Raw genomic sequence first — 27,870 nt, forward strand, 5'->3', positions numbered from 1 at the left:
GTCTTATAGTTTTCTGCATATAGGTCTTTTGTCTCCTTAGGTAGGTTTATTCCTAGGTATTTTATTCTTTTTGTTGCAATAGTAAATGGGAGTGTTTCCTTAATTGCTCTTTCAGATTTTTCATCATTAGTGTATAGGAATGCAAGGGATTTCTGTTCATTAATTTTGTATCCTGCTACTTTACCAAATTCATTGATTAGCTCTAGTAGTTTTCTGGTAGCATCTTTAGGATTCTCTATGTATAGTATCATGTCATCTGCAAACAGTGACAGCTTTACTTCTTCTTTTCTGATTTGGATCCCTTTTATTTCTTCTTCTTCTCTGACTGCTGTGGCTAAAACTTCCAAAACTATGTTGAATAATAGTGGTGAGAGTGGACAACCTTGTCTTGTTCCTGATCTTAGAGGAAGTGGTTTCAGTTTTTCACCATGGAGAACAATGTTGGCTTTGGGTTTGTCATATATGGCCTTTATTATGTTGAGGTAAGTTCCCTCTATGCCTACTTTCTGGAGGGTTTTTACCATAAAATGGGTGTTGAATTTTGTCGAAAGCTTTTTCTTCATCTATTGAGATGATCATACGGTTTTTCTCCTTCAGTTTGTTAATATGGTGTATCACATTGATTGATTTGCATATACTGAAGAATCCTTGCATTCCTGGGATAAACCCCACTTGATCATGGTGTATGATCCTTTTAATGTGCTGTTGGATTCTGTTTGCTAGTATTTTGTTGAGGATTTTTGCATCTATGCTCATCAGTGATATTGGCCTGTAGTTGTCTTTCTTTGTGACATCTTTGTCTGGTTTTGGTATCACGGTGATGGTGGCCTCGTAGAATGAGTTGGGGAGTGTTCCTCCCTCTGCTGTATTTTGGAAGAGTTTGAGAATGTTAGGTCTTAGCTCTTCTCTAAATGTTTGATAGAATTCACCTGTGAAGCCATCTGGTCCTGGGCTTTTGTTTGTTGGAAGATTTTTTATCACTGTCTCAATTTCAGTGCTTGTGATGGGTCTGTTCGTATTTTCCATTTCTTCCTGGTTCAGTCTCAGAAGGTTGTGCTTTTCTAAGAATTTGTCCATTTCTTCCAGGTTGTCCATTTTATTGGCACACAGTTGCTTGTAGTAATCTCTCATGATCCTTTGTATTTCTGCAGTGTCAGTTGTTCTCTCCTTTTTCATTTCTAATTCTGTTGATTTGAGTCTTCTCCCTTTATTTCTTGATGAGTCTGGCTAATGGTTTATCAATTTTGTTTATCTTCTCAAAGAACCAGCTTTTAGTTTTATTGATCTTTGGTATCATTTCCTTCACTTCTTTTTCATTTATTTCTGATCTGATCTTTATGATTTCTTTCCTTCTGCTAACTCTGGGGTTTTTTTGTTCTTCTTTCTTTAATTGCTTTAGGTGTAAGGTTAGGTTGCTTATTTGAGATGTTTCTTATTTCTTGAGGTAGGACTGTATTGCTATAAACTTCTCTCTTAGAACTGCTTTTGCTGCATCCCATAGGCTTTGGGTCGTCGTGTTTTCATTGTCATTATGTTTCTAGGTATTTTTTGATTTCCTCTTTGATTTCTTCAGTGATCAATTGGTTATTTAGTAGTGTATTGTTTAGCCTCCATGTGTTTGTATTTTTTACAGACTTTTTCCCTGTAATTATTATCTAGTCTCATAGCATTGTGGTGGGAAAAGATACTTGATACAATTTCAAGTATTTTAAATTTACCAAGGCTTGATTTGTGACCCAAGATATGATCTATCCTGGAGAATGTTCCTTGAGCACTTGAGAAGAAAGTGTATTCTGTTGTTTTTGGATGGAATATCCTATAAATATCAACTAAGTCCATCTTGTTTAATGTATCATTTAAAGCTTGTGTTTATTTATTTTCATTTTGGATGATGTGTAATTTTTATTTTTTAATAGTTTCTACCAGTTATGCTTGTTTTGCTGTGGGGCAGGTCTGCCATTCTGGAAGTGGAGCCTTTCTTCAGTGTCTATATTTCAAGTGCAGGAAGAAGGAAATGGCTTTTGAAGTAATCAGGTGAAGAACTCTCCTAGATTAAAAAAATTTTATTCCATTATATATTATACACAAACAAAAACCTAAGTAATATATACTGCACACTTAGAATATGCTAGTCATTGTTTTGAGCACTCAGAAAATATTAGCACATTTAGTCCTCTATAAGTTGTATAGGTTGCTTTATCACGCTCATTTTATAGATGGAAACAGAGGCCCAGGAAGTTTCACTGATTTGCCCAAGGTTGCATAGCTAAGAAGTGGAAAAGCAAGGATTAAGTAAAGGCAAATTTGCTCCACAGGCTGCTTTTTATTTCACATTTCTTTTTCTATGAATAGATAACTAGATACTTCAAATTTGGTTCATAATGTTAAAAAAACATCAATCCTGTTTTTACTTAGGATTATGTGGTAGTCATATTTTTTACCTTAAACATTCTTTGAAAATAGTTTCTAATATTTAGCTCCATAATCTTGTTCCATCTTGCAGTGTAGGAAAATGCTTGTCTCATTATCTCCTATCACTAAATACAATACTGTCTTTTAAAATATAATTGTCATTCTCTTTGTAAAATATTTTCTCTTATGGTTGATTTATCTTATATCTACATTTTATTTTTACATTTGTTTCATTACTTAGTATTTTAGTTCAGGCTGCTGTAAGAAAATACCATAGACTGGATGACTTAAACAATAAACATTTATTTCTCACAGTTCTGGAGGCTGGGAGGTCCAAGATCAAGATGCCAGCAGATGTGTTGTCTAATGAGGGCCCACTTCCTGGTTTGTAGATGGTCATGTTCTTGTTGTATCCTCACATGACCGAGAGAAAGATAACTAGCTCTCTGGTCTCTTCTTATACAACCACTAATCCATCATAAAAGCTCTACCCTCATGACCTCATCTAAACCTAATTAACTCCCAAAAGTCTCACCTCCAAATACCATTACATTGGGGTGAGATCTCAACACATCAATTTTAGGGGGAAACAAACACTCAGTCCATGCACCAAGTGAACAACAAAGAATTTTCTCTTACAGTTGTGGGGGTCAGAAGTCCAAAATCAGTTTTGATTTTGCACCAAAATCAACATATCAGCTGAGCCATGCTCCCTCCAAAGGTTCTAGAAGAGAAGTCTTTCCTTGCTTCCTACCGGCTCAGCTGCAGTTCCTCTGGCAGGGCATGGGGCACAGGTGGCTGCCTCAGTGTACAGTCCTGCAGCAAATGCAGTCTCCCCAGTGCCCAGATCTTGCAGGCAGAGAGGCCAGTAGAAGCAGCAGCTTCCCCAGCACCAGTGTTGGCTGGTTTTATGTGGAGCGCCTCTGTTAAGACACCTCCTCAGCAAGTTCCGGGGGAGGATTTCTGTTTACTTCCATCAACGAGGCACCACAGTGACTTTTCTGCCGCGCAGTGAACCACAGCCAGGTTCTCTGCAACAAAGTCTGAACCTCAGTCCCAAGGGCTTCTGGGTATTCCAACTCGGCCTTCGGGCTAGTGGTTATTAAGATCATATTTTATCTGCTATTCTGTATTCTACAGAGTTCTCTTTACCTCATCAATCTCTCAGTTCCAAGCCCCTGTTATATTTACAGTCTTTTCTTTTAAACTTCCCCTGTTCAAATGACCATGTGGTGCCTCTCTCCTGACCAGACCCAGGCTTATCCAGCAATAGAAAGCATTGTTTTCCAATTCTTTGTGTATCTTAGGATAAATATCCCTACTAACAATTAGCTACACTGATGTAATTTTTTTAAAAATCAGGAAAAGTTGTTTTAAAAAAAATAATTTTATTTATGTAATCCTATATAGCTTTCAGTACCACATGAAAAACGAAAGAAAAACAAGTAAGGATGTTTTCTCATTTAATATTATTCATCTATAGGAAAAAAAATCCAGTAAAAAATATGAAAAATGTGAAGCCAGAACTTTCATGAAGAAAATACTTGCCTAGTTTGTGTATAGCAGAGAAATAAAAGAATCAAGTCAATTTTACAAACCACTAGAAATGGAATAAAAAAAGAAATGGCCTCATCTAATGAATGACCTTCGGATAATATTTTCATTACTTATTCTGTCTTGTTCATATGAGTAAAAAATATAAATAAACATTTATATAATAGGGCAGATTCAAATCAAACAGCATAGAGCAAGAAAAAAGGGAAAAAGAAAATATTTTCACACCTTATTAAGTGGGCTGACATGAACAACTGCTAGCAAATAACTTTATCAGAAACAAATTAAGAAAAAGTTTGCTCATTTTTATACTTTAATTATCTAAAAACAATCTTCTCATTCAATATAAAACATGCACAGAACTTAGCAAATTAATAAATGTCTTTCTCAAAGACTCTTACATGTAGATAATAATAATATTAACAAAAAAGATCTCTCCTAACGAACTATCAGAAAGAGAAGTTAAGAAAATAATCCCATTTACAACTACATCAAAAAGAAAAGGAATAAATTTAACCAAGTAGGTGAAAGACTGTACATTGAAAACTATATGACACTGATGAAAAATTGAAGAAGACACAATAAATGAAAAGATATTCTGTGCTCCTGGATTGGAAGAATAAAGATTGTTAAAATTTCCATACTACTAGTGATTCCTGTAAATGCAATCCTTATCAAAATCCCAACGGTATTTTTCATAGAAATAGAAGTAAACAATCCTAAAATTTGTACGGAACCACAAAAGACCCCACATAGTCAAAGCAGTCTTGAGAAAGAAGAACAAAGCTGGAGACATCACACTCCCTGATTTCAAACTATATTATAAAGCTATAGTAATCGAAACAGTATGGTACTGAACTAAAAACAGATACATAGGTCAATGAAGCAGAAGGGAGAGCCCAGAAATAAACCTTTGCATAATTGGTCAATTTATTTACGATGAAGGAGCCAAGAATATATGATGGAAGTAGGACAGTTTGTCCAAAAAATGGTTTTGGGAAAACTGGACAGCCACATGCAAAAGAATGAAACCAGACTACTATTTTACACCATACACAAAAATTAACTAAAAGTGGATTAAAGACTTGAATGAAAGACCTAAAACCATAAAATTCCTAGAAGAAAACATAGGCAGTAAGCTCCTTGACATTGGTTTTGATGATAATTGTTTTGAATCTGACTCCAAAAGCAAAGGAAACAAGAGCAAAAAATAAACAAGTAAGGCTACATCAAACTAAAAAGCTTCTGCACAGCAAAGGAAACTCAACAAAATTAAAAGGCAACCTACTGAATGTGAGAAAGTATTTGCAAATGATATGCCTCTGATAAGGGGCTATTATCCAAAATATATAAAGAACTCATACAACTCAATATCCAAAAAACAAACAAAAAAAACCCCCCAAAAACCAAAACCAAAATTCGGAAACAAAAAACCAAGCAACCCAATTAAAAACTGTGCAGTGGACACGAGTAGGCACTTTTCCAAAGAACTATGCAGACTGCCAATAGGCACACGAAAAGATGTTCAACAGCACTAATCATCAGGGAAATACAAATGGAAATCACAATATCACCTCACACTTGTCAGAATGGTTATTATAAAACGACAACAAATAACAAGTGTTGGCGAGGATATGGAAAAAAAGGAACCCTGGTGCACTGTAGGTGGAAATGTAAATTTGGTGGAAAACAGAGGTTCCTTAAAAAATTAAAAATAGAAGTACATACAATCCAGCAGTTCCACTTCTGGGTATTCATCTGAAGAAGAAAAAACACTAACTCAAAAAGATATACGCACCCTTATGTTCATTGTAGCAGTACTTATGATAGCCAAGAAACGGAAACAACCTAAAGGTCCTCCGATGGATGAATAGGTAAAGAAAATGTGGTATGTACACACACCATACATACACACGAATATTATTCAGCCATAAAAAGGAAGGAAATCTTGCCATTTGCAACAACATGGAGGCACCCGATGGCATTCTGCTAAGTGAAATAAGTGAGAAAAAGACATATCATATGATCTCACTTTTATGTGGAATAACAACAAAACTCCAAGTTTATAGATACAGAGAACAGATTGGTGGTTGCCAGAGGCAGGAGGTGGAGGGGTGGGCAAAATGGGTGAAGGGGGTCAAAAGGCACAAACTTCCAGCTATGAAATAAATAAGCATGGGGATATAATGTATGGTATGGTGACTATAGTTAATAATAGTGTACGGCATATTTGAAAGTTGCTAAGAGAGACCTTGAAAGTCCTCATCTCAAAAAAAAAAAGTCCTCATTTCAAGAAAAAAAAAATTTTGTTAAGGAGGTGGTGTTAACTTACCATAGTGACTATTTCACAGTACATACAAATATCAAATCATTATGTTGTACACCCAAAGCTAACATAATGTTATGTGTCACTTATATCTCAATAAAATATTAACACATTAAAAAAGCCCACCTTCGTTTCTAACCACCCACCCTGCGCCACCCCTCAAATCCCAAACTGCAACCCTCTGGAACAGACAGCAAGAATATGCAGATTAATTAAGGTAACACTGCATGAAAAATCCTGGACATGCAAGCCATGGTCCAAGATTATTGAGATACGTTAAAATTAGCAAGAAACTAGTTCTTTATCTAAAGGAACACTATACATGAAGCAAAGAAAAAGCACTGCTTAGACATTAGAACCAGGGAGTGTCATAAAATCCCAAAATGAAACAAAACAAAAATACCAATCAATCAAACAAACAAACCCCAAAACAGCCCTTAATAGCTTCCAGGCTTTTAAAAGTTTAAAACAAAAGAAAATGAATGAATTTCTCATGTATTTCAAGGATAAATAGGCTCCTCCAGTCTCTAGTTAAACAAACTCTTCAGTTGAAGGTTCTGACTCTACAATTTTGGAAAGTATGACTGCCTGACAGGCAAAATACAGGATGAAAATAAAGATAATAGTAATTTGGTAACAAATTATAAACTCCAACTGGCCACCAGCACTTCAAAGTAACCATTAGTTAGAGTTAGTGGGGTCTGTGGTCACAGTGTTACAGAGAAGTACTATCTTCTGTTTTTAAAGTATGAAGAGCTAGAACCTTATCAATAAAGAAAAAACAGAAATGGTAGGGACTTCCCTGGTGGCACAGTGGATAAGAATCTGCCTGCCAACGCAGGGGACAAGGGCTCGATCCCTGGTCCGGGAAGATCCCACATGCCACGGAGCAACTAAGACCGTGCGCCACAACTACTGAGCCTGCACTCTAAAGCCTGTGTGCCACAACCACTGAGCCCGCATGCCGCAACTACTGAAGCCCACACGCCTAGAGCCCGTGCTCCGCAACAAGAGAAACCACCGCAATGAGAAGCCCGCGCACCACAACAGAGAGTAGCCCCCGCTCACCGCAACTAGACAAAGCCCGCGCGCAGCAACGAAGACCCAACGCAGCCAAAAAAATAAATAAAATTTAAAAAAAAGAAAAAAAAAACCCAGAAACGGTATTACTGAGAACAAGCAGAGTGACTAAAGAAACACAACTAATGAGTTATTTCTCTTAATCTCATTCATTTTTCCAAAAAGCACATTCAAATCAGCATTTCGTATTAACACAATAATGGATCATCTAACTTTAGGTATTATATATTCTCTTCTCCTAACAACATCACTATGAAAATAAATACGGAAAATTTTCATTTCTCTGCAAACTGAGATCGGTAACAAAGTATAATGTTACTTAACTTTAAAGATACACACAAAAGATAAGCAATTTTCCATGACCTTACACATGAATTTGGATAAAATCTCACCGTAATCTCTTTGCTGGTAGAATGGCCTATCTATGAATACATATTTTGACAAATTATTTTCTATTTCTCAGTTTTGTGTCTCAGATTTCAAAGGAGAAAAATGAAGAGTGCATTTTCTAGAAATGTGAACACCAAGCAGCAGACAGGAATGACAATTTAATATTGTAGGTATTACTGGTCTTTGGCTCAAAAACTCTGACCCTGAAAATCCTGTGACAAGATGCTCTTCAGGGGTTTCCCTGGTAGCGCAGTGGTTAAGAAACCGCCTGCCAATGCAGGGGACACAGGTTCGAGCCCTGCTCCGGGAAGATCTCACATGCCACGGGGCAACTAAGCCAATGAGCCACAACTACTGAGCATGCGCTCTAGAGCCCGTGAGCCACAACTACTGAGCCCTCGTGCCACAACTACTGAAGCCCGCACGCCTAGAGCCCGTGCTCCACCACAAGAGAAGCCACCGCAATGAGAAGCCCACGCACCACAAAGAAGAGTAGCCCCTGCTCGCCGCAACCAGAGAAAGCCCATGCACAGCAACAAAGACCCAACGCAGCCAAAAATAAATAAATAAAATAAATAAATTTATTAAAAAAAAAAAAAGATGCTCTTCAATAATCCCACAGTGGGTGGAGCCTCTTTATATCAAGGGGTCAGAAGAGACATTGGAATGTCTATCTGACCATATGTGGAATTTAAAAAAGAAAACACTATCTTCAACTGAAGTAGTAGTAAGGTCGAAAGGAAAAAGGACTAACTAACTAAAGCTGTAATCCTAATAATTTCCACAATTTTAACTGAAACACAGAGTATTAAATTCAATTCTTAAAGGATTAGTACTTTGATCGATGATTAAAATTTAATGAAGACTCCACAGCCAGTTTTTGCTGATTGTAAAAAAAAAAAAAAAAAATCTAATTTCATGATAACAAACTCCATGAACACTGTCAAAATTTGCTCTTTTATTTCAAATATCCATTTGAGAAAAATTTCAAATAAACATAAATCAGTAATCAACTTGTCTTACATTTTTTTGACATGAAGATGATTTTGTTATTTAAAATGGAATTTAACCTGTATTAAATTCAATTTTCCACTTCAATCAAGACTTCTATAGAAAAATACTGCATGTTTGCTCTTCCTATAAAATATAGCAATTATCTACCTTATTTATTATTTCCCAAAAGCAAAATCAGCCCAATTTCAACACACCACTGGAATTTAGGAGAAAGTTAATACAGGCACATTTGCAGTTAAGGAGAGCACATGTGTTTTACCTTGCCTTCTAAGGCTGTTGGACTGCAGATGCCAAGGATGCAATGCTGAAAAGGATTATCAGGCTCAGCACAAACACATACCACAATCAATTAATTATGTCTGCTATGAACACAGGCAGCATACACACATGACATATTTCACCATCCCTCCTATGGAAGCTGTTGGTTAAGAACACATTTTAGTGGTCAGACAGCCCTGGGTTCAAATCCTGACCTCTCCACATATTAGGTGTATGACCTTAGACAGATTACTAGCTTCCTTGGCTCTAACATGGGAATAATAATCCTTAAATTTGTCAGAGCTAAGTTACAATGAACATGAAGACTTAAATACAACCTGGCATGCAGTCATTACTTTAAAATAGCTACTATGTGTAATATTACAGGAGTTTGAGTCTTTCAGGGCTCATTAGTGACTGATCACTGAATGTGATCTTGAAAGGCAGGTCCCTGCCCAAATCCACTGCTGTGGTGAGTGAGCTCTCAGTCAGCAAGTCACTGGATTTACGGCTCCAGCCAGCTGTGGCTGCATCTGCTGAGCAGAGGCACCGGCAGCTCACGCAGGGCACACGGACACAACTCCACGAAGCAACGAAGGGCCAGGGCCACCCTCTCATACTCCCCAGACCAACGCTACAGGTCTGAGGTCTGTCCACGCAATATAGAAATGTGCCATTTACTCAGAATGAGGTTTAGGAAAATAGTGGTTACAAAAATAGAACCTTTTTACTCTTCCTGGGACCACTCACCTACCTACCAAGTATGGGATAGGAACTGGTAATCACACTCTTCCAAGAATTTCAGAGTCTTAATCTAGGCCTACTCAACACCAGCGGCAGTGAAAGAAAACAGACTTCAATCAACATGAAATCTACTTTAACGACAAAGTATATATATATATATAAAATGAAAAAAAGACCTTTAAAAATTTAAAGCTAGATAGAAAATGCTTATGATATATAACCAGGAGAATGAACAATATCACTAAAAGGAAACTAGATCCTTTTATTATAAAAAGTAGTTTTCAACAGCTAAAAACAGTGTCAAATATGACAATATTGCTTGAAATTCTGACTCCATGATGATGATTTCTAATTAATAGGGTTGGCTACTACTCCAGGTCTTATTACAGTACATGATTTTACTGAGCCTGAGTGAATCTGATTGGAAAGCAATGAAAATGGAAGGACACAGGATTTAAAGAGTCAGCAGACCTGGGTTCACTGCTTATTTTAACCTTTTAACCCTGAACTTCCTTAACCTCATGGATGCTCATTTCTCCACCTGCAGAATACTGATAAGACTATTTCCCTCTTTAGTTTGCTGTGAGCATCAAACTAGACTCTTCTACTTTAAAGTGTTATACGAACACTAAAATGCTGCCCCACCAGGTGACTGCTGCTAGAGAAGCCACATCTTACCATGGGTTTATGAAACAGACTTGGATTACTGGGAACAGGAGAGAAGCTGGGAGGGCAGTGCCGTGGGCACACCACACAAGAATAAGTCTGCTCTCATTACTGGGCACAACTGCCAAGCTCCCTGAGGGCGAGCCCATGCCAACACAGGCCCTGTGGATAACACGCTACTGACTGCACGGAAATCTCACCTTTTTTTAAATTCTGGAGATAGTTTCCTTTAATTTGATTCTATAAATGTGGGTGGAGGGACAGAGCATGAAGATGGACAAACTCACATGAAATGCAGTATCACGGATAAAGAACGCCCAAGAAGAAACAAATCTGGATACTGAACATAGTCCCCACCAATTTTTAAAAATCCAACTCACTCACATGATTAGTAAAGATATAAATAAATAACAAAATAATATATGAGCACAGTTATGTTTAGGTGTCAAGAGTGACATATAGACATGAGGCCAGATGGGAAGACGTCTTCTATTCCTCCATCTTCAGAAATACAAGAAGCTGTTTACAGACATTGAAAAAAGGCTAAATAACTACAGTTCACAGAGCCAACACTCAAGCGTTCATTGCCAGTTATAATGCTATTTGGGGAAGAAGCGGAGATTGAGTTTCCTCACTTTTAAAATATTAAATGCCTGACAGCTTTTGTTAAAGTATTAACAAGTGCTAAGTGCTTTGAATGTATCAATTTATTTAATTCTCATAATAATCTTAAGAGACTGGTACTATTATTGTCCCTACTTTTTAGAAGAGGAAACCATGCCACAGGGAAGTTATAAAACTTGCCCAAGATCACACACCTCATTAGGGGAAAAGCCAAGACCTGAATCTAGGAAGTCTGCAACCCTGAATTAATATATACTCTACCATCTAATAAAATAAACAATTAAGCAGACTCTATACTTGTTTCAAAAAGCATCACCTGAAGGCCTACTATTGCTACACGTATGACAACAAAACCTTTAAAGACACTAGATTTAAACAGAAGCTCATGGGTCATCTCCATTTATTAGTTAATTAATCACGTCATCACATATATTTGACTCAGATGCTTGTGGGATTGGACGTAAGGAGGAAGCAAGGGCCTAGGAGAGTAACTACCAGTATCAAAAATAATATTGCTCATCTGGGAAATATCTGACTAATCTATTCCAGTCTTCATAAACAGGATTGATTCTAACCAGTCTCCCTTGTATTCCCAGTCCCTGTACCCTGGCCTCGTAGGGACCCAACAGTCCCTTATGTTGCCCCTTGTCTATCCAAAGGCTCCAATCAACTATCTCCTGCTCTGCCATCACCAACAATAGAATTTTGCAGCCCAGAAACACTTTTCTTCTTCATCAAGTTCTCTTTATGTTGGTTCCAGTGGTTGAAGTCGACTAGACATTAAGGGGGAAGAGGAATATCTAACTAACTAAAGCACATTAACTTCATCTCCAATTGGTAGTATGAGAAGAGATAATTAGGGCAAAGAGCTTTCCTACTGTCCTTTAAAACAAATCACAGTGCCCATTCTCAGGGCTGGGGGAATTCAGGGGTGGCAAGCAAGGCACAAAATGTAAGGAGGCATCATTGTCAAGTGCCAATACTACCTGCACGACGCTGAGAGTGAGTGCCTCCTTACATTCTGTGCCCTCCTAGGTGCCTCACTTTACTTATTGTAAAGACCTTGCACCATTCTGCCTGCAAGTCTAAACGGTTAAGATGGTCCCAGTGGACCGGAAGGAAAAACTTTAGCTGCTCTCTGGTCGCTGCCTAAGGAGAAGTGACTGGTTCTACCTTCCCTTCTAATTTTCCACTAATTTCTAATTTAGTTTCTGGCGAAAATCTAAGCTCTTGTTTGGTGGCTGACCAACTTTCCTAAACAAAAAAGAAACACTAGTGAGTGAGAAAGCCTCTGGCCCCAGGGCCTCAAAATCTGTTAGGTATCAGTTAGCTCTTCCAGGGTTGCGGCAATCAGCTGCCTAGAAAACGAGCGCTACAGCCACAAGAGCCCCGTGGGGGACCAGGGTGCCGGCCCGCCCATCTCTGCTCCAACATCACCACTCTGTCCATTGATTTTTATACTGGATCAGAGAATAAACCTTACCATCTTAAAAACAGCAACAACAAAAAACAAAAAACAGCTTTCTTCTGATCCCACTTTCCCCACTACGTATCCTTCATTTCTTGTCCCTTTTCATTTTCCTACCTCCCACTCTACTGAGCTCGCTCCTGTCAGGCTCTTGCCCCCATACTCCACCAAACCCCTTCATCAAGGTCACCGATCACCTTCATGGTGCTAAATCCAGAGTCAGTTTACCCCCCTCCCCCCTCCTCCCAACACACTTTCTGCTTTTGGCTGCTAGGACACTGTGCTCTCCTGGTTTTTCTCTGTCTTCACTGGTGTCACTTCTCAACCTCCTCTTCTCTACGCTTTCCTACTGTCTGAGTGTCCCAAATCTGTCCTTGGTCCTCTACTCTTTCTATCTGTATTCACACCCTGGGCGATCTCATTCAACTTACCACAACTTGAAATACCATATACTTGACAATTCCCACATTTACATTTTTAGCTCACCTCAGCCTCACATTCAGATGCCAACATGACATTGGCACTTGGACGTCCCGTAGGCAACTTGGACTCAACATGCCTCAAAAGGAACTCTTGATCTTACCTCCCTAATCTGTTGCACCCACACTCTTTCATCTCAGTTCAAACCACCCAGGATGCACCCTTTTAGGTGCTTAGGCCAAAAGGCCTACAGTTAATCTTGACTCCTCTCTCTCACTACCCATCATCCAATATGTCAGGAAATCCTGCTGGCTCCACCTCTACCCACCCTACCATACTCTCCCCTGAGTTACTCCACTGGCCTCCTGACGAGTCTCACCGCTTCCACCCGCACTTCCTCCACCTCCGAATCTCCCATTCCCAACACAGAAGCCAGAAAGAAGAGAAATAAAAGAAAACAAACAGAGACATGAACTTAAATACGTAAATGACAAGACATAATGAAGTACAGTTGACCCTTGAACAGCATGAGTTTGACTGTGTGGGTCCACTGATATGCAGATTTTTTTTCAATAAATACTACAGTACTACACGATCCACGGCTGGTTGAATCTGTGGATGCAGAACTACGGATACAGAGGGCCAACTATGGGACTTCAACATCCTCAAATTTTGGTATATGAGGTGTGTCCTAGAACCAACCCCCTACCAGTACTGAGGGATGATACTCACACCTATATCGTGACTGCAACAGTTGTAAGTGCAGGCCGCTAACAGGTACGGTGATTGGAAACTCGAGTACTACAAGGGGCACTGCTGTCTAGGACACAGTTTTTTAAGTCAGGGGACAACTCTTTTTCAAGTTCTGCATTAAGTATGTTTTCCCTTAATTTACATAATAGTTTCGTTCCTGGAAAACTAATTGTATTTTAAGACAATGCAAAAGTGCTTTGTGTATGTGTGTAAAAAGTTATGTCCAGTTGTGGATTTTCACTGGTAAAGCACAGTGGGCCATTTTTAAGTTTTTGTGTGGGACTGACCTGTGCATGATAGGATGGCTGGCCTCTCTGTCACCCATTCACTAACTGCTGGTAGTACCTCTTCCATCACTGTAGCAACCAGTGATTGAATGTCCTCACAAATGGCATCGCAAATGTCCCAAACACTCTTGGTAGAGGAACCTCTCCTGCTTAGACACACTACTCTAGACATAAAGCCTACAATCCTATAGCATCTGCTGATTCATAGTTTGATCAAAAGAAGTGTGAGCAACATGCTGAAAAGCACAAAGTGCCATCCATCTTGAGCAAGGGAGTAAAATTTATTCAAGAATATCCTAGTATATCCATCGGTTCTTAGCCCAGATAGTCCCCTTGTCCTAACATGTTGGTGAGCTTGGCTTTCTTGTGAGATGGCGGTGGAATTGTAATAGCTGGCAACTACACATGACACATAACTTGAAACCTTGGGAATTTGCTACTATGTAAATCCATTTTGCAGTATGGGGAAGTACCAGTGTGCAGGGAAGAACACTGGACTGATCGGGAATCAAATGATCTGGGTTGTAATTCAGGCTCTGCAAACAAAGAGATGTATTTACCTATTTGACAGATCTTTATCTACCGGCTAGGCAGCACTGAGACCACAGAGAAGAACAGTGAATTTTTACCCTAGAGAAGAAGTCTAGAGGCAGCAGATCAGTCCCCAAATGCGTCTTCCTTTCTTCAACCTCAAATCTGAATCTTCAAAGTACCTTCCAAGTAAAAAATAACATTAAGATTTTATGTATATACTTGCAAGATGCCATGGTGCCTCACAGGGAAAATACAAAATGACGCCGGCAAGATGGTGCCAGAACTAAGGTAAAGTCACCCATATGACATCATTTTGCTTTTCACATGAGGATATAAATATAACACTACTATAAGAAATTACTACTTGGTTAATAGTAAAAATCACTATTTATATTTCTGCTTTTTGATATAATGAAAAGATAGAGAGTATACATTCAAATGATCCTTGAAAGCAAAATGGAATAGAAATGGCAGTTAATACCAGCCTGTTTTTCTGAAAGCATTATTATTTGTTGTATCAAAAAAGTACAATCTTTAATCATTTCATCCGTCACACAATTCCCATTCTGACAAGGCAAAATTTGCAAAGAATCTGCACAGTAAAATTGTCCAGTGGCTGGAGCAGCTAACAGGAGAAAATGTTAAAGTGAAAGGAACATTAAATCAATGGCCTGGAAACAGTATATATAGCTTTGAATGTTATCTATTTATACTTATTTTTTAAAGTGAGAATATTTTAAAGTAGCAATATCCTTTTGAAGAATAAAGATATGTTAAATATTTAATTTCTTGAGACTATAAAGAAATTATCAAGAATAAAAAGTGTGAATAAATTTTCTCCTTACAGAGATATCTGAAGTTTAGGTTACTCCAAACCATCAATATTTCTACTTATCCTCCGACTAGAACTTTGTTTACTTATAAATAATTTTGATCCTTTAAACTACCATAAAGCCCAGAGCCCCTAAAGGAAAAGCTTGTTTCTATCAAACTAGAATATGAATCTATTTTTTAAAATCAGCCATCTCCTTCCCATCCATATTCATATTCACACCAAGATGTACTTGTTTATCCCCAAACACATCATGCTCCTTATGTGCCTTTCTAGATTTTGCATATGCTATTTCCCAGGCTATTTTAGAAGGCCTTCTGCTGCCTCCCTAAAGACCTACTCACTTTTAAATACTCAGCTCAAATGATCTCCACAAGCATCTCTCCTTAACCTCTGCAGTTACAGTACTTCCCCATGTGCTCCCATAGCACCTCCTTCATTCCACTGTTGTGTAATTTATAACATGACCATAACCATTCACCACCTGTCTATCCCCCAGTAGACTCTGTAAGCCAAAAGACTGGGCAGTACCATGTCGAAAAGAATTGCTAATGAAATGAACAGCTATGGAAAATTACGGTGAAAGGCTCTTATCCTTCTGCAAAAGATCCAAACCTTAAGGTCTACGACTTCCTCCAGATTTGTGTTATTTTTATTTTTATTGCATATTGATTATTTATTTATTTGGCTGCGTCGGTCTTAGTTGTGGCACATGGGATCTTTCGCTGAAGCTCCTGGGCTTCTCTCTAGTTGTGGTGGGCGGGCTCCAGTGCGCTCCGGCTCAGTAGTTGCGGCATGCGGGCTTAGTTGCCCCGCGGCATGTGGGATCTTAGCTCCCCAGCCAGGGATCGAACCCTCGTCCCCTGCATTGGCAGGCGGATTCTTAACCACTGACCACCAGGAAAGTCCCCAGATTTGTGTTATTTATAAATTAGTATAAGAAAATCAAATTTGGTACATATATTATGTATATTCTATCAGTTTTCAAGGTTGAGCTAACAGATTTTTTCCCAAAAGAAGAAATACATCTCTACAATTGATGTCCAAAACAAGTGCTTTTGATTCACACAACGTCTATTAAATGCATATAAACATTCATGCTTAACAGATATTTACCAAAAAAAAATTCCCCTATTTAGATTATGATTCATCCAAAAAATAGGAAGCACAAAAGAAAAAAAAGCACACCACAGAGAAAGTAGGTGTGGTTACTGAACACCGCGCAATTCATGCCTTTCAATGTCAAAAAGTGCTTAATTGAAACAATATAGACTAAACCTCCGCTGTAAACTGTGGAACCATGTGTGCAGTCAGTTATGATTGCCACCTACAATGTCCGGTCAAAAGAAACAGAAAGGAAGTATGAGAGGTAAGTGCATAACGCAGCAGAAACATCTATACACAAAACTTATCCATCAGTGCCACTAAGGTAATTTGCACAGATGGCGAGGGGATTTAACAGGTATCCAATTTCCGGATGTACTCCATGCTTTATGAGATCACAATTTCATTTAATCTTTACAGCCACCCTGTGAGATAGTTATTGTTAACCTCAATTTAATGATTTAATGACTTCTGATAAGCTCAGAAAGATAAATGTGACCTTACTTGTCCCATGTCCCCCCTCTCACTCAATGGACAATGGCCCGAGTCCTCTGAGCCTGCACCACAAATCAGGCACTAGGGATATAGGTATACCCAGGGTGACCACTCATCCGGGTTTGCCTGGAACAGCAATGGTTTACATTGTTATCACAGCATAATTACCAACAGTACCATGTTTCACTCTCCAAAGTGTCTGGTCTGAACAATTATATAGTCTCCTTAAGTATAAAAGAGTGAAAGTCTACTTACATAAAAATATATCTAGCCTATGTCTGAAACAAGACTGAAGCATTTGGGAAAAATGGCACTATTTTAATAAAAATGATGACAGCTATCATTCATTGAATTTTTTACATACAAAGTCCTTTACGTATATAATTTACTCTTACCCAACATTCAAGTGAGAAAACTGCAGTTTAGAGAATTCAAGGTCACACAGTTAACAATGGGTTAAGCTGACTGGTACCCAGATTGATGAATCCTGATGATATGTGGCAATTTCTGAAACTACAGACACAGCTCTTTGGGATATCCTGGAAGGAAGGGATAAGGATGAAGTGAGGGGCCAGGAAGACTACCAAGGGTACCTTTCTTGCACAGTGAGTCTCTTTCCTCTAACTCTTTGGTCTTTAGTGGAACCACTAAGTGGGGTTGTGTGTGTGTGTTTGAAATAGAAACCACTTTTAAAAGAAGCAGGTTTAACACTGGGCAGAAGTGAAGACCACACACAGAGGCAAGTCAGACAGATGAAGGGATACTCACTTGACACAGGACTCTAGACCGAGCAAGATCACGGGGAGATTTTCGTAAGTTTTGAAACTGGAGGTTCAGGATAAGTTTCCCTAAATTTCTAAGAAGCAAGTGCACTCCAGCTGAAATGCGAAAGAGCGGAGGAGTGAAAGAGACGGAGTGTATAAGTTCAGCTGTTGATATAACATGGTATTACTTGGCAGTAAAAACTTTGTTTTTCCCATCTGATGTGAACCTTTTTTACTTGGTGAGACTATATGTTCCTTAAAAGCAGAAACCATGAACTCCATCCTCCTCTATAACTTTCACGAAGTCCACTTTAGATAAAAGAAACTGCCTTTGCAAAATTAGAAAGAGGGTTATAACATTATTACTACCTTAGTAGATCTTAAAAACAAAAAATGATTTTGTATATTCTCCCTATTGCATTCAGGGAGATGTAGGCACTGTCTCAATTTACTGGGACAGAAACCAGGTCATAGAGAATGACTCTACTAAAATGATAGTCACCGGTGCAATCAGGAGGAGATGCGATCACAGTCTCACGTAATTACATACTAACCTCATGTTTACAAACTCAGACACATGGAAGAATGCAAAGCAGCAATAAATATTCACTGAACTCTGACCAATTCAACGTGTAATCTGATAATCATATCTGCCTTTAAGATTATTCTGGCAATTAAAGGAGTCAACCTGCAAAGAATCTTGTGTAACACACACACACACACACACACACACACACACACACAGAGCTATAAATTTAAAAAAACATAAATACATGTTCTTTGTACATGAAGATACCCAAGAAACTGTTAACAATGGTTACCTTTGATTGAAGGCTGAAAAATGAAAGGAGGTAACCTTATTTTGCATTTTATACCTTTCTATACATTTTAAACTTACTGGATTACTTTAAGTTAGTAATCGTTTTAAATACAGACGTTAATCCTTAGTCACAAAGGGGCTGTGGTGCCCACAAATCCATTAGCATTACTGAAAAAAACAAGGTCACCATTAAGAGCCATATTCAGGAAAAACAGCACAAGTAAATTAAACAAAATAATACTTAAGACTTGAGAGGCACAGTATCTCTGAAAGCGGAGACGGGATAGAAGGGAGACTGGTTATTTCCTAAAAATTCCTTAAATTTCCTGCCCAGATATAATCATTGTAAACAAAACAGTGGAGTCAATGGGGAAGTGGAGCAGAGATAAATAATAAATCAAAATATCTATGGAATTAAAATAAATGTCCTAATTCTCTCATTTAATCTATAATGACTTTAACTTTGATTCAATGTCACTGGCAATCAATATTTGAACATTTAAGCTGCTGTGACACTTGATGTAACAGGCACAGGGAAAGGGCTAAGATTTAAACCTAGGGACACACTGCTCTTTATCATTCCCAGAGATGCTGGACCCCACCCTTCCAGGTAACACGATCCCAATACACAGGTATATACCACAGTCTAATATGAATGGCAGCCTGGGAATGCAGTCTGTTCAACCCTGCCCAGAGACTGACGATCTTGATTCATTACTTGATTCTGTGTATAGTCCATCTCAATAAATATATCTTTATGGTAATTTTTTTTTCAATAAGGCATATGAGGAAATCTTAGACATTTGGTCAATCTTAGATTTTTTTAAAAAAAATCTACTTTCAAATTTCTGAATACAAATACATTTGTTTTAGAGAATCTGTAATAATAATGTAATATTAATAATAATTATTATTTTCCTATAATTCTACCCACTTGGAGATAATCATCAATACTTTTGTATATTACCTCCTTGTTTATTTTCTGCATAAATACAGTTAAAAAATACAAGATTATAATTTATATTACATCTTTATGCTGTCACTTTTTAGATTACTATCATTTTTCCATTCATTAAATGGTAAAAAAAAAAAACTATCTACAGATAAAGAAGTAGGTAGACAGATAGACAGATTCCATTATTGGCTACAGAGTACTAGTCTACCTTCTAGGTGCATTATATGAGCATTTTGATCTTTCTTACTTCTCCCACTGCCAACGTTACGAATTACATATGTCTGCTTATGTTACATTTTATGTACAGGTCACTCATATATATGTCATGTACATGTTTTTTTAATCTTTAATAATGTGATATACTAAATATGATATTAAAATTAAACATATCTTTAGATCTACGTCTGTTTGTATTCTTTTTTAAACTACTAGGAACTACTAACTAATTTTTCTTTTTCTTTTTCTTTTATACTGGAGTATAGTTGATTAGCAATGTTGTGTTAGTAGCAGGTGTACAGCAAAATGATTCAGTTATACATATACATATATCTGTAATTTTTCAAATTCTTTTTCCATTTAGGTTATTACAGAATACTGAGCAGAGTTCCCTGTACTATACAGCAGGTCCTTGTTGGTTACCTATTTTAAATATAGCAGTGTACACATGTCAATCCCAGACTCCAAAGAAGACATACAAATGGCCACGAGGCACAGGAAAAGATGCTCAACATCGCTAATTATTAGGGAAATGCAAATGAAAACTACAGTGAGATATCACTTCACATGAGTCAGAATGGCCATCATCAAAAAGTCTACAAACAGTAAATGCTGGAGAGGGTGTGGAGAAAAGGGAACCCTCCTACACTGTTGGTGGGAATGTAAATTTGTACAGCCACTATGGAGAACAGTATGGAGGTTCCTTAAAAAACTAAAAACAGAGCTACAAACTAATTTTTTAAATTAGGTGTTGATTATTTTCTTATTGATCTGAAGTAGTTCTTTACATATGGGTATTAACTCTAGTTATATATATGATAATATATATATACATATATATAGAATACTTTTTGTGATTTGACATATGCAAATTTTAATTATTTTATTTTTAATGTAATTACATATATGAATCATTCCTTTTTAAATCTTTGCATCTGTATTTTAGTTTATCTTTCCCTAAACCCAAAATCATATATTTATGAACATTCTCTTCTAGTATATTTATTACTACATTTTTATATTTATAATTTTTAATCAATAAAACATTCGTCTGGGCTTTCTATTCTGTTTCAAGTATTTGTCTACTTTATCAACATCATATTATTTTTATTATTATTATTTTTTACAGATGGAGAATATAGCCAATATTTTATAATAGCTTTAAATGGAGTATAATCTATAAAAAAAATGAATCACTATATTGTACATCTGAAACATAATATTCTAAATCAACTATACTTCAATAAAAAAATTCTGTCTTTGACTTCTGATAACTTGACTGTAATGCATCTTTCTGTGGATTTCTTTGGGATTATTTTATTTGGTATCCTTTTTTTTTTTTGAATTTTTGAATTTTATTTATTTTTTTATACAGCAGGTTCTTATTAGTTATCCATTTTATACATTAGTGTATATATGTCAATCCCAATCCCCCATTTTAATTACTATCTTTATATAAATATTTTTGGCTCTTATTTTATAAATACGAAATTCAGAATCACTGACCTGTGAAAATTTCCTGCTAAGATTTTGATTATATTAAACTTACAAGTCAATATAAAGAGATCAAAATAATTAATGAATTGTCTTCCATACTGAGTCTCTGCACCCTGAGAGAAAAGTTTAATGGTTTTCTTCCTAAATACCATTCGCATTTCTCACAAAATTTAATCCTCAGCATACTTTTTGTTGCTACTATGAATGGGCTCCTTCTTTCTCACATTTTGGAACTAGTTATTATTACTATGTAGATCATGATATTTCCATTATTTACAATGGAACTTTACTACATTCTATTATTTTTAGTTGACCGTCTTTGCGATTTTTTTTCATTATCTACAAATAATGTTATCCTCCTTTCCAACAGTTCTTTCTCTTACTCCTTTTTCTTTTCTTAATACACTAACTAGATATTTCAAAGCTATTTTAGATAGTAGTGATGACAGCTGGTATGTTGCTAATTCTAACAGGAGATAAAATTTTTGTGTTTCACCATTATTAGTATTTTGGCTATTAATAGCTGGATCCCGATTTTGTTTATAAAATTATAGATACTTCCCATAAAATAGAAAGAGTAAATATCTCTAAACTGTGAGATAATGGGTGATTTTATTTTCCTTCACATTTTCACAGTAATTATCTAGGATTTCTAAATCTACCTTTCTATATTTTAGAATTCAAATTTTATTGATTTATGTTTTTAAAAAAATCATCCATTTGATTAAGTTTCTCAAACATATGTGGAAAAGATCTACAAAAGTATTATTACTTTTCATTTACAGATAACTACAGTTATATCCCATAACTGCTAATTTTGTATATATTTGTAAAATTAGACTAGCCACAAACACTTCCAATTTATTTTCCAAGTTTCCTAAAATGAATGGATGCACACATCCTTAACTCACTATTTCTCTTAATGTTCCTTGCTTCAGGAGAACATTTTTAACTCCAAATAATCTTGGTTAGCAATCAGTATCTTGCAGAAGGCAAGAGAGAAGCAAACCCTAAAAAGTTTTCTCTTTAGAAATAACATTGTACTGTTCCTTGTAAAACACAGCAGATCTAAAGATAATGTCTGGATACAAATTTCTCAAAGTAAACTTATTCTGCTAATAAAAATGATACTTCATCCTTTTTATTAAAATACATTCATGCTTATTAAGACTACAGTACAAGATGCCATAAAATAAAATATTAACAATTTGGTATTAGGAAATTCATAACATTCCCAGATCAGAGCTCCATGAAAACCAGATTCTAATACTGTTAATATTAAGACTTGCATGTTAATAAATGTTTGTGGCAATCTCTTCAAGTCCTCATCAAATCCTGTTTCTTTCATATTTCATTAAGTAACCATTATACTGAATCTGTCTTACCATCTGAAATAGTTTGAGATACATTATCAGAAAAATATATCAGCTTCCAATATAAACAGCTAAATTTTTCATTTTTACTCTACCAGGGAAGTTTCAAAGTGCTAAAAAATGCAAACTGCTACCCATTTTCTAAAAACAGAAATGAAATAATTAGGTCACAATAGATGGCTTCTTTCTTAGAGAGGAAAAAAAAAGATGATGAATGCAACTGGAATGTTTATTGTCACTGAAATTCTTCAGGCCTGGATTCCAAGTACATGTCTTGATGCAGGTTACTATGACAACTTAAATTACAGAAAATATCCCCCCTTCTATCAAGTTGTTTTCTCCACAAGGCCATTTCAAGCCTCCTAATATCTGTATGCATGGATTAGTTATAACAACAATAAACATCTCTTCACAAGTTTTATTCAGAAATGCCCCCATCTAAACCCTTAAAACCAAGAACAAGCATATAAAAATAAATTCCATTAAATCTACACGGGACAGAAAACCTAACCTGAAAATACACATACAAAGCTTAAAATATAAAATGTTGAGAGTACTCTGAAACTACTCCCCATTACCAGAGGCACAGGGTGTATTACCACCATATGCTTCATTACAGAAACTATGGGAAATCACTTGCAAGGCAGTTTTCAAAGAAGATTATAGAACTAAGCCTTGTTTACCATTATTTTCCCCTCACTAATGCTTTTTACAGGAAAGTACCAGAAAAGGAGGGTGGGAGAATACTGCAGTCCTATTTATGACAGAAAGAGAAACAAATAAGCAATCTGTAAAATTTAAACTTGTTTTACCTAATCTGTCTTTTACACAAAACATGGGCTTTATGGTTTGCTCTCACACAGCTTCAATTTTATACTCTCACACAGCTTCAATTTTATAAACCTAACAAAAATGCCTTGTGATAAATAACAGTGCGAATTATTCTCTATCCTCATTCTCTAAGAGAATAATGGCTTGGGAATAATTGCATCACTATGGAGAAATGTGATTTAGTACAGATATTCTGATTTTAAGACAGTAAAAATTTAAAGTAGCTCCTTAAAAAAAAAAATAAAGGTAGTTTTACAATGTAGCAATACTAAGAATTTCAAAGCTGGTTTTGCTGCTCACCAAAGTTAACATAACTAAAAATTACATGCTTCCTTTGGAAAGGCTTAGGGAACTCATATTCCCTGTTGGTATGAGTAAACTGGCTCAGTATCCAGCATAGGCAAAAAAGTTCTGTAAGTTCAAACAAAGCTTTATTTAAAAAAGAAAAAGAGAGCAGTATGCTAAACGCTAAAGGAGTCTCTTTGCTCTTGAAGTCACGAATCAGACTGTTACTGAGCATTTGAGAACAGCAAAAAATGAAAACTCCTCAGCAGTAAACTCCAAGCAACTCATCTCTCTCTCTCCTACCTGTATTAGTAAATAAGTACTAGTGTTCCAAGAGAGACAAAATAACTGAAGTGTTCAAATCCAAATGTACACAATCCCTACACTTAAAGCTGAAACACAGTTCCTTCTTGGTGTAACTTACATATAATGCCTCCTATACAGAAAATGATTAATGTGTAAAAGAAAGATCTGCAGAACAGCTTCATCAATAATGGAAGCTAAAACTAAAATTTAAGTGACTATCCAATCATGGAGAGAACTTTGGTCAATGGAGCTACATAATACATTTTTTCCTTATGCTTTTCTTCTTTCGACCGTATTACAAATAGCAGGGCTCAACTAGGAGTTTTCAGCTCTCACATGGATGTAATGAAATCACCTTATTAGAATCAGACTATCTTTTATTCTCAACACTTGGAGACTTTTAGTCATGGTTTTCCCTAATGCCCGAGCAATGTAGCAGAGTCCACAGGAGAACTGAACCAGTGAGGATATGAACTTGTGTTTTTAGGAATCTGCTCCTTCCACAGAGTCTAGCAATTACTAGAAGCCTCTAAGGGGAAATTAATTTATGTGAGACCTTCAAAATTCATCATCTGGGCAAAAATGCAAGCACATAACTTTTGCAAGTGAGGGACTAAGGAATTTATGTGACAGCACAGTGGTTGGTGCCCTTAAAGAGTTTATTCACCTGTAAAATGTGAACAGTTTATTCATAAGTCATTCACTTACTGCAAACAAGGTCAAATTATTTCCCCTCCTGAGACCAATAAGTCACTTTAATGTTCAAGAGACAAGAGACTATACACATCAAGCATACAAAAAGCAAGTGGAGAATAATTTAGTTGTATATTCCCACCTCAAGGGATTTTGTGCCCCCTTTATTTAATGAAGCCAATTATTGACACTGTTACAGAGACGGAAGCTCAAACTACAGGATATATTTCAGACCTACCAAGACCTTCTAACCTTTCACTGTTAGAAATACTCCACTGTTTTAAAAGAGGCTGCTGATTTAAAGCATTAGTAGAACAGTGCTCAGGAAGCCCAAGACTGGTGAAAACACCAGTTTGCAAAATTTTGCCTCAGACCCCAAATTTGAATCTCGAATTTGTAACACAGTGGCAACTATTGCTAACTACACTTTGTACTTATTTAAATAAAGGGTTTACAAATGATGATTCACCAGTGAACACAATCTCTGAAAGTCTCCCAAGACTTTGAAAAGTTTTCTTAAAAAAGCCACTGTAAATGATACTCTTCTAGGATGTATGGAAGGAGTACAAATTTTCAGACTCACCTTGCCGTGCTGGAGTGCCCAGGTGGGAGCAGTGTGAGGTAGTCTTGAGGAAGGGTAGAGCACCAGACAGGTATTCTAGGAGGAGCTACACAGGCACCTGAAAAGGTACACAGTGTCCTTACAGTCCTGGCTAATTTTTATCTTAGAAATGCTAAATCACCCCATTTTAACTTCTAATCAAAGAGCAAAATACACAAGCTTTTAGCTTCAAATGGTTTTTCCAAACAGAATTTTTCCTCCCCTCTTGGGCCCTCTCCGCTAGTCATTTGAATTGCAGTACTTGTGGGGTAGATTTGTTTGGTTTGGTTTGAATTAGTATTTTTGTGCCTTTGAAAAAGGAATTTCAGTTGTTTCTTTAAAAGGTCATTTGATGGGCCCATGGTGTTCTAGGAAAGACTTTGTGCCTTCTTTTTCTCCTGACCAAAGTTCCCTGCAATACCACAATAATTTCTTGAAAGCAGTTTAGCAGTTAGACATTTGGAAAATTGCCTAAAGCCAGGGCCTACAAATGAAGTTGAAGTTGAAGAGAACTCAGGTTTTCAGTCTTAAAAAGCAAAAACAAAAACAAAAACATGCCTCATTCTTCCTTGGTGAGTACAACTGACAACCATTGGCTAACCTAAGAAAGAGGGTAACTTGGCACCAGTTCTTTTGACCATTCTATTGCGTGATACTGTGAGAATGTGAAACTCTGCCATGACATTAGTTATAAAGAAAGCCGAAGAAAGAAATCTTGGCCACAAGACAGGAATTGACGCAATTCTTATGTCTGCCACATTCAGACTATGCCCTTAATGCAGATGTTTCTGCATTTATTTATAGAAAGGTTTACTTCAGTAACAAGACCATCTTCCATTAACCATATATTTTTAATATACCAAGACACTGAACTACTTTTATTATGAATAGGAAATACCACCCCCAAAAGTTAACAATCCTTAAGTTCTTAGCTATGAAATAATATGAAATATCAAATTAGAAATAGTGTAAAGGGATTTCCCTGGTGGCGCAGTGGTTAAGACTCCATGTTCCCAATGCAGGGGGCCTGGGTTCGATCCCCGGTCAGGGAACTAGATCCCACATGCATGCCACAACTAAGAGTCCACATGCCACAACTAAGGAGCCTGCGAGCCACAACTAAGACCCGGCACAATCAAATAAATAAATATTAAAAAAAAAATAGTGTAAGGAGAAAGAACTGGTGGACCCCAAATCTGATGCAAGCTATCAGAAAATATATACATTGGTTGGATTCTTCTCTCACCATGGTGTGTCAGCTTGGATTTTTCTCCCTCTTTCTTAACTCTATAGTTCTTCCAGGCTACTTTGTAGCAATTTGAGTCTAAAGCATCACCTTCCACTGGAACCCAAAGGTCTAGGAGGAGCTTCAAGCTGTGACAAGACTCCCAATGGATTCATCTGAGGTTAACCCAACCTGGATCCTGGAGTCTCCTCGAATGTCCATTGATGAAAACTCCCAGGCAATTCCAGTTGCCTCTTAACCTATGTCTGAAGTGTTAATAAAGAACCTCTGTAACTCGACGCTCAACCCTAGTACCAAATTGTCATTCATTCTACCAGAATGTCTACCTCAACCAACTGGGCGGTTACTTGGTGAAAACATACGCTATAGGAGAGGGGTGAGGACCGAGTTAACTGATCGGAGAGATAAGACGGAGGGGCTGATCCAATCTATTAAAAAACGCTATGGCAAAGGAGTACCTTGGTCTGACTCTCAAAGAGAACCACAGCAGAATGACACTGAGACTCGATCAAGAGAGCAAAGATTTAGATGTAGCTGTCGTTTTTGCCGGTTTCGTAGAGATCCTTCTGAGGATAATTTTTTTTTAATTAATTAATTAATTAATTATTTTTGGTTGCATTGGGTCTTCGTTGCTGCGCGCGGGCTTTCTCTAGTTGCGGCGAGCAGGGGGCTACTCTTCGTTGTGGTGCGCGGGCTTCTCATTGCAGTGGCTTCTCTTGTTGCGGAGCATGGGCTCTAGGCACGCGGGCTTCAGTAGTTGTGGCGCACGGGCTCAGTAGTTGTGGCTTGTGGGTTGTAGAGCGCAAGCTCAGCAGTTGTGGTGCACGGGCTTAGCTGCTCCGTGGTATGTGGGATCTTCCTGGACCAGGGCTCAAACCCATGGCCCCTGCATTGGCAGGCGGGTTCTTAACCACTGTGCCACCAGGGAAGCCCTCTGAGGATAATTATGAGAATTATTACAACAATAAGTATTACAGTAATTATTATGACAGACACAGAGTTGAAGGAGCCATAAACCTTATTCTTGTACTATTTTTTCTTGCTGGTAATTTTAGGATCATTATGAAGCAGCTTGGGAAAGACTGTGCACCAATATTTTGATAACCTATAAATTCTGTGATGTCCTTTTTTCTTGCATCTCTTTTCTACCTTAATACAGTAACTTATACGGAATCTATGTAGCTTGCATTTGAATGACTTGAATATACTTTAGTTCCACTTTGTGAAACAAATTAACTTGTGTGGAACGAAAGTGAAGAAAACGTTGGGTGACTTGGCCACAGCACTGTTAGAACAGCATGTTGAATTGTAACAAAAATTTT

The 27,870-nt window shown here is 37.1% G+C and overlaps 1 protein-coding gene across 4 annotated transcripts in view; it reads right to left on the reverse strand.

The window, feature by feature from the left end:
* Nucleotides 1-27,870, reverse strand: part of RASSF8 (Ras association domain family member 8) — a 126,628-nt gene that overhangs the window by 59,843 nt on the left and 38,915 nt on the right. The window contains exons 1-2 of one of the 4 annotated variants that reach the window (XM_082419838.1): nt 17,730-17,753; nt 14,626-14,709 (exon numbers count right to left, since the gene is read on the reverse strand). The exons of 1 other annotated variant lie outside the window; for it this stretch is intronic. The gene's annotated coding sequence lies outside the window, so the exon portion shown is untranslated. Of the gene's footprint in view, nt 1-14,556; nt 14,576-14,625; nt 14,710-17,729; nt 17,754-25,284; nt 25,382-27,870 lie in introns of those variants that run through there. 2 more of the 4 variants (XM_082419839.1, XM_082419840.1) reach the window with 2 other exon arrangements.

The sequence above is a fragment of the Balaenoptera physalus genome (genome assembly GCF_965194825.1).
Source record: "Balaenoptera physalus genome assembly, chromosome: 13".
In the NCBI taxonomy this organism is placed as follows: domain Eukaryota; kingdom Metazoa; phylum Chordata; class Mammalia; order Artiodactyla; family Balaenopteridae; genus Balaenoptera; species Balaenoptera physalus.